Source organism: Phoxinus phoxinus (assembly GCF_949152265.1).
Source record: "Phoxinus phoxinus genome assembly, chromosome: 16".
In the NCBI taxonomy this organism is placed as follows: Eukaryota; Metazoa; Chordata; class Actinopteri; order Cypriniformes; family Leuciscidae; genus Phoxinus; species Phoxinus phoxinus.
The window spans coordinates 10,244,272-10,256,859 of NC_136891.1; positions in this window are offsets into that span (position 1 = coordinate 10,244,272).

A 12,588-nucleotide genomic window follows, 5' to 3' on the forward strand; every position below is an offset into this window, starting at 1 on the left:
TATACTTAACTGGATCGAATTATGTAAAACACTTAAATGTAAGATCAAAACCAACAGAGTATTTTGAATCTCTTTTGCACTGATAAGAAAACAAGCGAGCAGATCACACCGGCGTGATTGCCGACCCCAGAGGGTTAACCGTTTTACTTTAGTAGGTTTTGGCCACCATTAAAGACGCCAGTAGATCAACTTTACTTCTCTTTAATGGCTTTGGATTGGTCAAGCCTGTGATGGTTCACGTGCACTTACTTAAGGTAACATTAAATTAGAACAGAAGTCACCGGAAGCGTCCAAGCTAGGTTAATCAACCAGCATCTAACTGGTCCTAGACGGACAAACACATCCTCTCATCCAAGTAGCCTGCACACTTCCTGATATCAGTTATTAGCCGTCGCTAATCTCTGAAGCAACCTTGTGGTAATATACAAATCCGTTAATCTTACTTGGGAAAAACAAGTCTCAGAGTCGTTCAGAATAAAATCAAACGTTTATGATTTATTGACCAGGTAATGAAATAATAGTTCAAAGTCCAATTCAAAAGGATAAAATCATCAGTTTAAGCAAATCATGACAATAATTCAGAAATCACAGAATTTGTAGAGATTATTACCTGTCAACAAAATTACACACATCACTTGTGTGGGCAGTCAACCTACAGACTCCTAGAACCTTCTGCTCCTTTTCCTTATAAACCCAGAAATCCACCAAATGGTGGTGTCTGTCATTATAATTAAATTTCAGACCCCTATTGAGGGGTTCACCAATGTGAGATCAGAATTTGCAACCAAATGGCTTCTTGGTACCTGTGGCAGAGAATACTTATTTACATACAGGAGGTGGTTTGAATGGAAGATCAGGGGGTTGCACACCTTCAAGGAGTACATCACATTTTTCATATCTTAGAACTTCTTTTAGCTTTTCATTATGATTGGGAGAGTGAGACCATTTTACCAGGCGCACTTTAAATGAGACCAAACATATATAGTTACTTTTTTCGTACACACATAACATTGCATAGGTTTTCAGTGTATTTCAGGTGAGGAGGTGGGGGATGAAGGGAGAGATGGTGTGTGTGGGTGTGTGTGGCAGGGTGGGAAATTAACTTTTTTGTCCTCCAGCCACAGTGGCTGGTGGATGCCCAATTTTACCAGCCACTTATATTTTTTACCAGCCACTTTTTCTGGAATTCAAATTGCAAGAAAGAAATTGCTTCAATACGTTTTTTTATTATTTCAGGGTACCCCCAGGATCCTCCAGCTTAAATTCAAGGCTTTTTAATAGACCTTTTTAATACCATTTCAAATGAAATTCAATGCCAACTTCGTACCCATTCCAACATAAGTATGAGGGGAAAATATCAAATCTGTATAAATTTTAAACCCTGGAAAATAATTATGTAGGCTACTATGTAGGCTACTTGAATTAAATAAAACATTTTATTTAAATGATCAGTCATATTTAATACATACGCAACAGCGTTGTATTGCTTATGAATGCAAACTTTTAGTCATTACTTTTAGTAAACTGCAGTTACTTTAGGTAGCTATTTTATATGTAGTCTTTAGACAGAAAATGGCCATTCAATTAAGCCTCTCTAGGCCATTCAATTAAGCTTATGAGAAATGATTTACATTGCACTCTTTAGCAGTAGCACTTGTGCAATTCTACATATCCCTTTTCCTAAGTTCCGTGGTTCTCCAATTTTTTTGAGTGCCCTCTCTTCCACTTAGACTGCAGTCACACCTTTTCCATTAAGGGACCATATTACCCTTACCCTTTAATAATTTTTTTCATTTAATTTTTTACCTTTATAATACCTTTTAAAAATAAATAATGCTTTAAATAAAACAATGTTCAATAAATATGCAATGTTAAAAAACGTTTTTAATATTAATAAAAATATAATATTAAAATAGCCAGTAGGTGGCGGTGATCGAGTCATTCATTCATTGAATCTCACGATTCGTTCAAAGCCACAGATTTCGTTGCAAAATAGAGCAATAAGCCTGACTATACTGTTTTAAATGCAGTAGGCTACATCACTTAAATGTTACCCTTTTTTTTACTGTTGTATAAAATCAATGTCACATTTGAAATCGTGTGGATATTCGGGAAACATTGCATTCTTGCTCATATATGATCAACATTAAAAACACTGCTGGATATCAGCCTGCATTTTGATCGCAGATTTAGTCGCACAAACAGCGCAAGCTGCTCGTGACAGAACACAGACCGACTGAATGACACTTTAATTTAAGTAGAAAATCTCAAATAAAGATCGCTGAACTCCAGCTTGTCTGTGTTTTCAGATCATCAGCGCTTCAGCAGTGTAGAGAGCGCTCGCGCATGGTTAAAAATAATTTCCCTTTCTTCTGCACCAGCTCAGCTCAGCTATATATATACACTTTTTATTTTATTTTTATTCTCAGCTTAGCTATGTGTATAAGTTATACAGTATAACGGTCTCTTCAGCGCCGTGACACACAGCGCTGAAAACCAATCAAAAGAGTTACTCGACAAAAGTGTATTATTGTTACTTAGCAACCGCATTCTTTGACAAAGGCTGTCCAATCCGTACAAAGAAATCACTCGCAGCATGTGTTTATTGGTTACTACTTAATACATTCAATGTTAAGTCAATGTAAAGACGCGTTTATGCGCGTCTGGTGGTCCTGTCCTGGTCCCTCGGTGGATGCGAATTTTTGCAAACTGTATTCGCTTTTGGTGCGAACGCAGCATTATTATAATCCACCCGCCACTGTAGCTGGTATACACGGCAAAGTGACGGCGGGTGCTAATTTCCCACCCTGGTGTGTGGTGTGTGGTGTGAGCTGTGTCCTGTTGCATATGCGAGATTCAGTTCAAGTGTTAATTCCCAAGAAAGCCTTTTGTTTCATCTAGGGGGCGCTCAGACGAACTGGCACCAGCCTTACAATGTGGAATTTGTGACACGACCGTCTTAACGGTTAACATCTTGAACTTGAGTGCTTTGACTGTACTGTTTAAGCCTTGAAGATCTAAGATTGGACGCAACCCCCTGTCCTTTTTGGGGACCATGAAGTATCTGCTGTAATAGCCCCACTCCCTCTCGGGCAGAGGAACATGTTCTATGGCCTCTTTGCTCAGAAGAGTTTGTAGCTCTTGTGACAGTACATGCATCAGCTCCGGTCTTACGGAAGTGGAGACCACGCCGTTGAAACGCGGAGGACGATGAATAAATTGGATTCTTCTGTTTCCTATTTGTACTGTGCTTAATACCCATGCAGAAATGCCTGGCAGAAGTTTCCATGCTGCCAGACTCTCTGAGAGTGGTACTAATTGTAATACTTCCTCTTGAGGGGATGTTAGATGTTCCGTGTCCTGGATGACAGCAGGAAGCAACGGAACATCTAACATTTCGCTGGAAACCGTTGTCCCCTGAAGCACCAAAGGTGGCGGGGATGGAAAGGTTTCGTGAGGGTAACGGGATGGTAACGCCCCATCTTGTGGGGAGCTACCCCACCAGACCGGGCGTCAGACCATCAAGACTTCCTCTTCTTATTGATGATAGTTCTGAGGTCTGGCTTGGGAGGTTGCTGAGCGCGACGAGTCTGTCCCCAGTTCTTAGGGGGAGCGCGACTCGCCACGCTCTGCTTCTTTACCTCCCGGGATTTTGAAGGACCGGGGAGAGGTTGGGTGGCTAATGTCCCCTCCCCATGAGTGCGGCGAGGAAGAAACTGTACAAAAGCTTCCTTGTGTTTTTTAACCTCTCTGAACCTGCTGACGACTGTGTTGACAGAGTCGCCAAACAGGCCAGAGGGTGAGACTGGGGAATCTAACAGGAACACCCGGTCTTTGTCTTTAATTCCTGTTAGATTCAGCCACAGGTGCCTCTCCGTGCTGACCAAAGCAGACATTGAATGTCCGATGGCACGGGCCATTTTCTTGGTCACACGAAGAGACATATATGTGGCTCTCCGCAGCTCCGAGAAAGACTCCTCATCGATAGTACTGCCCGCACTCAAATCCTTCAGTAGGTCAGCCTGGTATGCCTGTAACACTGCCATAGTGTGCAGCGCAGCACCAGCCTGACCTGCAGCCTGATGAGCCTTACCCACGAGCGCTGATGTTTCTTAGGTAGGTTTCTTAATAGAAGATGCCAAAGCAGGCGAGAGATAGCTTGCAAGTGTCTCTTCCACCGGCGGCATCTCCACATACCCCCGTGACTTCGCACCCACGATAGTCAAAAAAGTTGACGTCGAGGGCACAATGACACTGGAAGTATGGTTTACTCCATGATTTAGACAGCTCGTCGTGGAGGTCCTCGAAGAAGGGGAGAGACTGATGTTTTGGTCCCTCCTCCTGCCAATGGACAGAAACCTATCCCCCAGTTTAGATTGTTTGGGGGTCTCTTGATCGCGTGGCCAGTCAAGCTGCAACCTAGCCACCGCGCGAGGGTACACCTCGAGCAATTCCTCTACAGATTTACTCTCACGATAGGAACGCCAGAGGCTGGCCGCTCACAGTCCGCAGACCCAAGAGACAAATCATCGTCCTCCGCGTGAGCCGAAGAAGCACCGTAGTGCGCTTCGGGATCACGCGAAGAAACGTGTGGATCTGGTGATACAGCAAGCGAAAGGGACGGACCCGTCTCTTGCTGATCACTCAGATCCATGCGAGAGCCCCACTGTGGTATTGTGGGTGCGGACTGGAAATAGTTCAGACGAGAGCGCAGCATTTTCACTGTGAACAGTTCACAATGCTCGCACTCGCCTTTCTCAAACGCCAGAACCGCGTGCTATTTCCCCAAACAAACAAAGCAGGAATCATGTGTATCCAGCTCAGACATGGGACGGGAGCATGGAGGAACACAACGCTTACTCTGCTGTTGACTCATTTCTTCCCCTTTTTTAACTTTTTAAACTCTTAACAGATTTTTAGAGAAAAAGATTGAGAAATGAGAATTTTCTGCACACTGCCAATAGCAAACTAACTCCTAACAAAGATCTGAGGTCAGATATAGAGTGATAGAAAAAGAGTTTTAGACGCACACATGTACAGAATGATCTGAAGAAAAAAGATTTCGACCATGCACCTGTGGCTCATCTATTTATAGCCTCGCGTCGCGGGTGCGCGCTGATGACGTCATCGACTGAGGCTATATTACCTCCGGCCCCGGGTCAATTCTATTGACGTGTAACACACAATATTCACAGCTGGTCACGATTAAAGACGTTGCCAATGCGCTGAGCAGCGCAGCATCGATTGTAGCTTTTGAAAGGAAACTATGTATTCTAAAACAAAATCTGAGATGTTGCTTAAAACTGTGAAGATTCACTCAGAGTTCCCCACATTTCCCCAATAATTATTTGTATCTCAGTGCATGATATTATTTTCATCACACAGGAGTTATGCAAGTGTTTAAGACAAACATAAGCCAGAATTCTTTTAAAATTCTTTCTCAGTTAGAAGTTTTACATGTTTTAGTGATTTATATCTGCATGGTATACATAAAAAAAAAACATATTTTTCACTCTAGATATAGATGAATGTCAGTTCAGTCCATCTGTGTGTGGTTCACATTCCAACTGCACAAATGAAATAGGAAGTTACAATTGCTCATGTTTGGATGGATTCACTGTAACAAACTCAAGTCTCACCATCAGCTTCAATAACACATGTAGAGGTACAGTTTAGATTTGTGTTTAGTCTAACCTTGAATAATAATTGCAAATGTATACATATAATATTTACATCGAATTTTGTAAATGAAGCATTGTATTATAAAGATGACAAGGAATGAGATTAAACTGACCCAAACTGTTCTTTTTCCCATATCTTTCTTTTAATAAAGATGTGAATGAATGTGTCGAGATATCAGAGGTCTGCGGTCCAAACTCAATCTGCAACAACACTGTCAGGAGTCACAATTGCTCATGTTTGGATGGATTCATTGCAACAAACTCAAATCTCACCATCAGCATCAATAACACGTGTAGAGGTACATTCTATATTCAGATATATGTGTTCTCTAACATTGAATAATGAACTAGATGTTTTTGTGCACCAATAGTCCAATCAATATTAATAAAAATAAATAGCAAATATGTTTCTAATAATAACATTGATTTTTTTAAGTGTTTCCTACTTTAGATAAAATATTCTAAATGGAATATTAGATTGTAAGGTTAGGCAATTAATGAGTTGACCTCCACATTCTGTATGAGTGACCTAAAGAGGAAACTGATATTTTTTTGCCTGTGATTTTCTTTTAATAAAGATGTGAATGAATGTGTCGAGAGATCAGAGGTCTGCGGTCCAAACTCAATCTGCAACAACACTGTTGGGAGTCACAATTGCTCATGTTTGGATGGATTCACTGTAACAAACTCAAATCTCACCATCAGCATCAATAACACATGCAAAGGTATGATTGACATGTGAAGCACTTAGTGCTAATAAATTCATGACAAAGAACATGAGTACTGGGAGGCTAGTAACTTTTTTATTAGTATTGCATTGTTTCTCTTTTTTACAAATTAAATGTTAACAGTAACATTGCAAATATCTATGTATTTTAAAACAAAATCTGAGAATGTTGCTTAAAACTGTGAAGGTTTTATTGTGGAGGTCTGTTGTGTGAAGATTCACAAAAACACTCGGGAGTTCCCCACATTTCCCCAATAATTATTTTCATCTCAGTGCATGTTATTATTTTCATCACACAGGAGTTTGTAAGTGTTTTAGACAAACATAAGCCAGAATTCTTTTAAAATTCTTTCTCAGTTAATTTAGTTAACCTTGTATAGATACAGATGTTTTACATGTTTTAGGTATTTATATCTGTGTGTTATACTACAGACAATTTTTTTGTTTGTTTTTTTCCACTCTAGATATAGATGAATGTCAGTTCAGTCCATCTGTGTGTGGTTCACATTCCACCTGTACAAATGAAATAGGAAGTTACAATTGCTCATGTTTGGATGGATTCACTGTAACAAACTCAAGTCTCACCATCAGCATCAATAACACATGTAGAGGTACAGTTTAGATTTGTGTTTAGTCTAACCTTGAATAATCATTTCAAATGTATAGCCTACATATAATATTTACATAGAATTTTGTAAATTAAGCATTGTATTATAAAGATGACAAGGAATGAGATTAAACTGACCCAAACTGTTCTTTTTCCCATATCTTCCTTTTAATAAAGATGTGAATGAATGTGTCGAGATATCAGAGGTCTGCGGTCCAAACGCAATCTGCAACAACACTGTCGGGAGTCACAATTGTTCATGTTTTGGTGGATTTATTGCAACAAACTCAAATCTCACCATCAGCATCAATAACACGTGTAGAGGTACATTCTATATTCAGATATATGTGTTCTCTAACATTGAATAATGAACTAGATGTTTTTGTGCACCATTAGTCCAATCAATATTACTAAAATATCAGTAAATATGTTTTTAATAATAACATAGATTTTGTTAAGTGTTTCCTACTTTAGATAAAATATTCTAAATGGAATGTTAGATTGTTAGGTTAGGTTAGGTTAGGCAATTAATGAGTTGACCTCCACATTCTGTATGAGTGACCTAAAGAGGAAACTGTTATTTTTTTGCCTGTCATTTTCTTTTAATAAAGATGTGAATGAATGTGTCGAGAGATCAGAGGTCTGTGGTCCAAACTCAATCTGCAACAACACTGTTGGGAGTCACAATTGCTCGTGCATGAGTGGATATAATGTAACAGACCCAAACCTCCCTATAAACAGCAGTAACACATGTAAAGGTACAGCAAAAGCTTATGATATAAATTTATGACAAAGAAAATGAGTATTGGGAGGTGTATAATACATTTTTGTCAATTTGTTTCTTTTGCACATGCTGTTGTCCAAATGTAAATGTTGTGGTCAATTGTGTTTAAAAATGTTGATTATTGTACTTTCTCAATCTGTATTCTCCTTGTATAGTTATTATTTTAGTATATGATGTTGTGAGATAACATTTGTCTTTCATGCTTTGTGTTTATTTGTATGTATTAAAACAAATGTTAATGTATTTTCCCCCATAGATATAGATGAATGTTGGTTCAGTCCGTCTGTGTGTGGTTCACATTCCAACTGTACAAATAAAATAGGAAGTTACAATTGCTCATGTTTGGATGGATTCACTGTAACAAACTCAAGTCTCACCATCAGCATCAATAACACATGCAGAGGTACAGTTTAGATTTGTGTTTAGTCTAACCTTGAATAATAATTTCTAATGTATAGCCTACATATAATATTTACATAGAATTTTGTAAATTAAGCATTGTATTATAAAGATGACAAGGAATGAGATTAAACTGACCCAAACTGTTCTTTTTCCCATATCTTTCTTTTAATAAAGATGTGAATGAATGTGTCGAGATATCAGAGGTCTGCGGTCCAAACGCAATCTGCAACAACACTGTTGGGAGTCACAATTGCTCATGTTTGGATGGATTCATTGCAACAAACTCAAATCTCACCATCAGCATCAATAACACGTGTAGAGGTACATTCTATATTCAGATATATGTGTTCTCTAACATTGAATAATGAACTAGATGTTTTTGTGCACCAATAGTCCAATCAATATTAATAAAAATAAATAGCAAATATGTTTTTAATAATAACATTGATTTTTTTAAGTGTTTCCTACTTTAGATAAAATATTCTAAATGGAATATTAGATTGTAAGGTTAGGCAATTAATGAGTTGACCTCCACATTCTGTATGAGTGACCTAAAGAGGAAACTGATATTTTTTTGCCTGTGATTTTCTTTTAATAAAGATGTGAATGAATGTGTCGAGAGATCAGAGGTCTGCGGTCCAAACTCAATCTGCAACAACACTGTTGGGAGTCACAATTGCTCATGTTTGGATGGATTCACTGTAACAAACTCAAATCTCACCATCAGCATCAATAACACATGCAAAGGTATGATTGACATGTGAAGCACTTAGTGCTAATAAATTCATGACAAAGAACATGAGTACTGGGAGGCTAGTAACTTTTTTATTAGTATTGCATTGTTTCTCTTTTTTACAAATTAAATGTTAACAGTAACATTGCAAATATCTATGTATTTTAAAACAAAATCTGAGAATGTTGCTTAAAACTGTGAAGGTTTTATTGTGGAGGTCTGTTGTGTGAAGATTCACAAAAACACTCGGGAGTTCCCCACATTTCCCCAATAATTATTTTCATCTCAGTGCATGTTATTATTTTCATCACACAGGAGTTTGTAAGTGTTTTAGACAAACATAAGCCAGAATTCTTTTAAAATTCTTTCTCAGTTAATTTAGTTAACCTTGTATAGATACAGATGTTTTACATGTTTTAGGTATTTATATCTGTGTGTTATACTACAGACAATTTTTTTGTTTGTTTTTTTCCACTCTAGATATAGATGAATGTCAGTTCAGTCCATCTGTGTGTGGTTCACATTCCAACTGTACAAATGAAATAGGAAGTTACAATTGCTCATGTTTGGATGGATTCACTGTAACAAACTCAAGTCTCACCATCAGCTTCAATAACACATGTAGAGGTACAGTTTAGATTTGTGTTTAGTCTAACCTTGAATAATCATTTCAAATGTATAGCCTACATATAATATTTACATAGAATTTTGTAAATTAAGCATTGTATTATAAAGATGACAAGGAATGAGATTAAACTGACCCAAACTGTTCTTTTTCCCATATCTTCCTTTTTATTAAAGATGTGAATGAATGTGTCGAGATATCAGAGGTCTGCGGTCCAAACGCAATCTGCAACAACACTGTCGGGAGTCACAATTGTTCATGTTTTGGTGGATTTATTGCAACAAACTCAAATCTCACCATCAGCATCAATAACACGTGTAGAGGTACATTCTATATTCAGATATATGTGTTCTCTAACATTGAATAATGAACTAGATGTTTTTGTGCACCATTAGTCCAATCAATATTACTAAAATATCAGTAAATATGTTTTTAATAATAACATAGATTTTGTTAAGTGTTTCCTACTTTAGATAAAATATTCTAAATGGAATGTTAGATTGTTAGGTTAGGTTAGGCAATTAATGAGTTGACCTCCACATTCTGTATGAGTGACCTAAAGAGGAAACTGTTATTTTTTTGCCTGTCATTTTCTTTTAATAAAGATGTGAATGAATGTGTCGAGAGATCAGAGGTCTGCGGTCCAAACTCAATCTGCAACAACACTGTTGGGAGTCACAATTGCTCGTGCATGAGTGGATATAATGTAACAGACCCAAACCTCCCTATAAACAGCAGTAACACATGTAAAGGTACAGCAAAAGCTTATGATATAAATTTATGACAAAGAAAATGAGTATTGGGAGGTGTATAATACATTTTTGTCAATTTGTTTCTTTTGCACATGCTGTTGTCCAAATGTAAATGTTGTGGTCAGTTGTGTTTAAAAATGTTGATTATTATACTTTCTCAATCTGTATTCTCCTTGTATAGTTATTATTTTAGTATATGATGTTGTGAGATAACATTTGTCTTTCATGCTTTGTGTTTATTTGTATGTATTAAAACAAATGTTAATGTATTTTCCCCCATAGATATAGATGAATGTTGGTTCAGTCCGTCTGTGTGTGGTTCACATTCCAACTGTACAAATGAAATAGGAAGTTACAATTGCTCATGTTTGGATGGATTCACTGTAACAAACTCAAGTCTCACCATCAGCATCAATAACACATGCAGAGGTACAGTTTAGATTTGTGTTTAGTCTAACCTTGAATAATAATTTCTAATGTATAGCCTACATATAATATTTACATAGAATTTTGTAAATTAAGCATTGTATTATAAAGATGACAAGGAATGAGATTAAACTGACCCAAACTGTTCTTTTTCCCATATCTTCCTTTTAATAAAGATGTGAATGAATGTGTCGAGATATCAGAGGTCTGCGGTCCAAACTCAATCTGCAACAACACTGTCGGGAGTCACAATTGCTCATGTTTGGATGGATTCATTGCAACAAACTCAAATTTCACCATCAGCATCAATAACACGTGTAGAGGTACATTCTATATTCAGATATATGTGTTCTCTAACATTGAATAATGAACTAGATGTTTTTGTGCACCATTAGTCCAATCAATATTACTAAAATATCAGCAAATATGTTTTTAATAATAACATAGATTTTGTTAAGTGTTTCCTACTTTAGATAAAATATTCTAAATGGAATATTAGATTGTAAGGTTAGGCAATTAATGAGTTGACCTCCACATTCTGTATGAGTGACCTAAAGAGGAAACTGATATTTTTTGCCTGTGATTTTCTTTTAATAAAGATGTGAATGAATGTGTCGAGAGATCAGAGGTCTGCGGTCCAAACTCAATCTGCAACAACACTGTTGGGAGTCACAATTGCTCATGTTTGGATGGATTCATTGCAACAAACTCAAATCTCACCATCAGCATCAATAACACATGCAAAGGTATGATTGACATGTGAAGCACTTAGTGCTAATAAATTCATGACAAAGAACATGAGTACTGGGAGGCTAGTAACTTTTTTATTAGTATTGCATTGTTTCTCTTTTTTACAAATTAAATGTTAACAGTAACATTGCAAATATCTATGTATTTTAAAACAAAATCTGAGAATGTTGCTTAAAACTGAAGGTTTTATTGTGGAGGTCTGTTGTGTGAAGATTCACAAAAACACTCGGGAGTTCCCCACATTTCCCCAATAATTATTTTCATCTCAGTGCATGTTATTATTTTCATCACACAGGAGTTTGCAAGTGTTTTAGACAAACATAAGCCAGAATTCTTTTAAAATTCTTTCTCAGTTAATTTAGTTAACCCTCTGGAGTCTAAGGTGTTTTTGGGGTCCTTGAGATGTTTTGACATGACCTGATATTTGTATTTTTTTCAGTTGCTTATAAACATATTAATGGCAAAGGTGTAATTACACTCTATTTAGCACGAACATGTCTATCATAATATGTGAGCAACATGCATGTACATGTTTGCATTTTTGAGAGAATATTATTTATGCATGGTTATTCAAAAAACTAAAACTTAAATTGTCTGATATAAGACCACAAACGACAAACTTCACATATTCCCACAATACTTTTGACTAATGGGTGCTGTCGGCTAAAGTGTTTACTTTAAAATGATCTGAAAATCATCCGGGCTAATCGTTCACATTAAACAATAGATTGATTTAAATTTTGTAAGACACTTTTTGTTTGGAAAGGCAATATGCAGGTGGGCGTGAATGATCCAACAAGGTCATGAATAATGTCCTCATTCCCACCTGGAGAAGACAAAGAGCTGCTAATGCTGCATACTAATGAGCAATTCATAGGTGTCACTGAGCCACAAGATGCAAAGACAACACACACACACACATATATATATATATATATATATATATATAGCCTATATATATATATATATATATATATATATACATATACACACACACACACACACACACACACATATATATATATATATATATATATATATATATATATATATACATACACACACACACACATATATATAGGCTATCCTCTCCCCAAATTT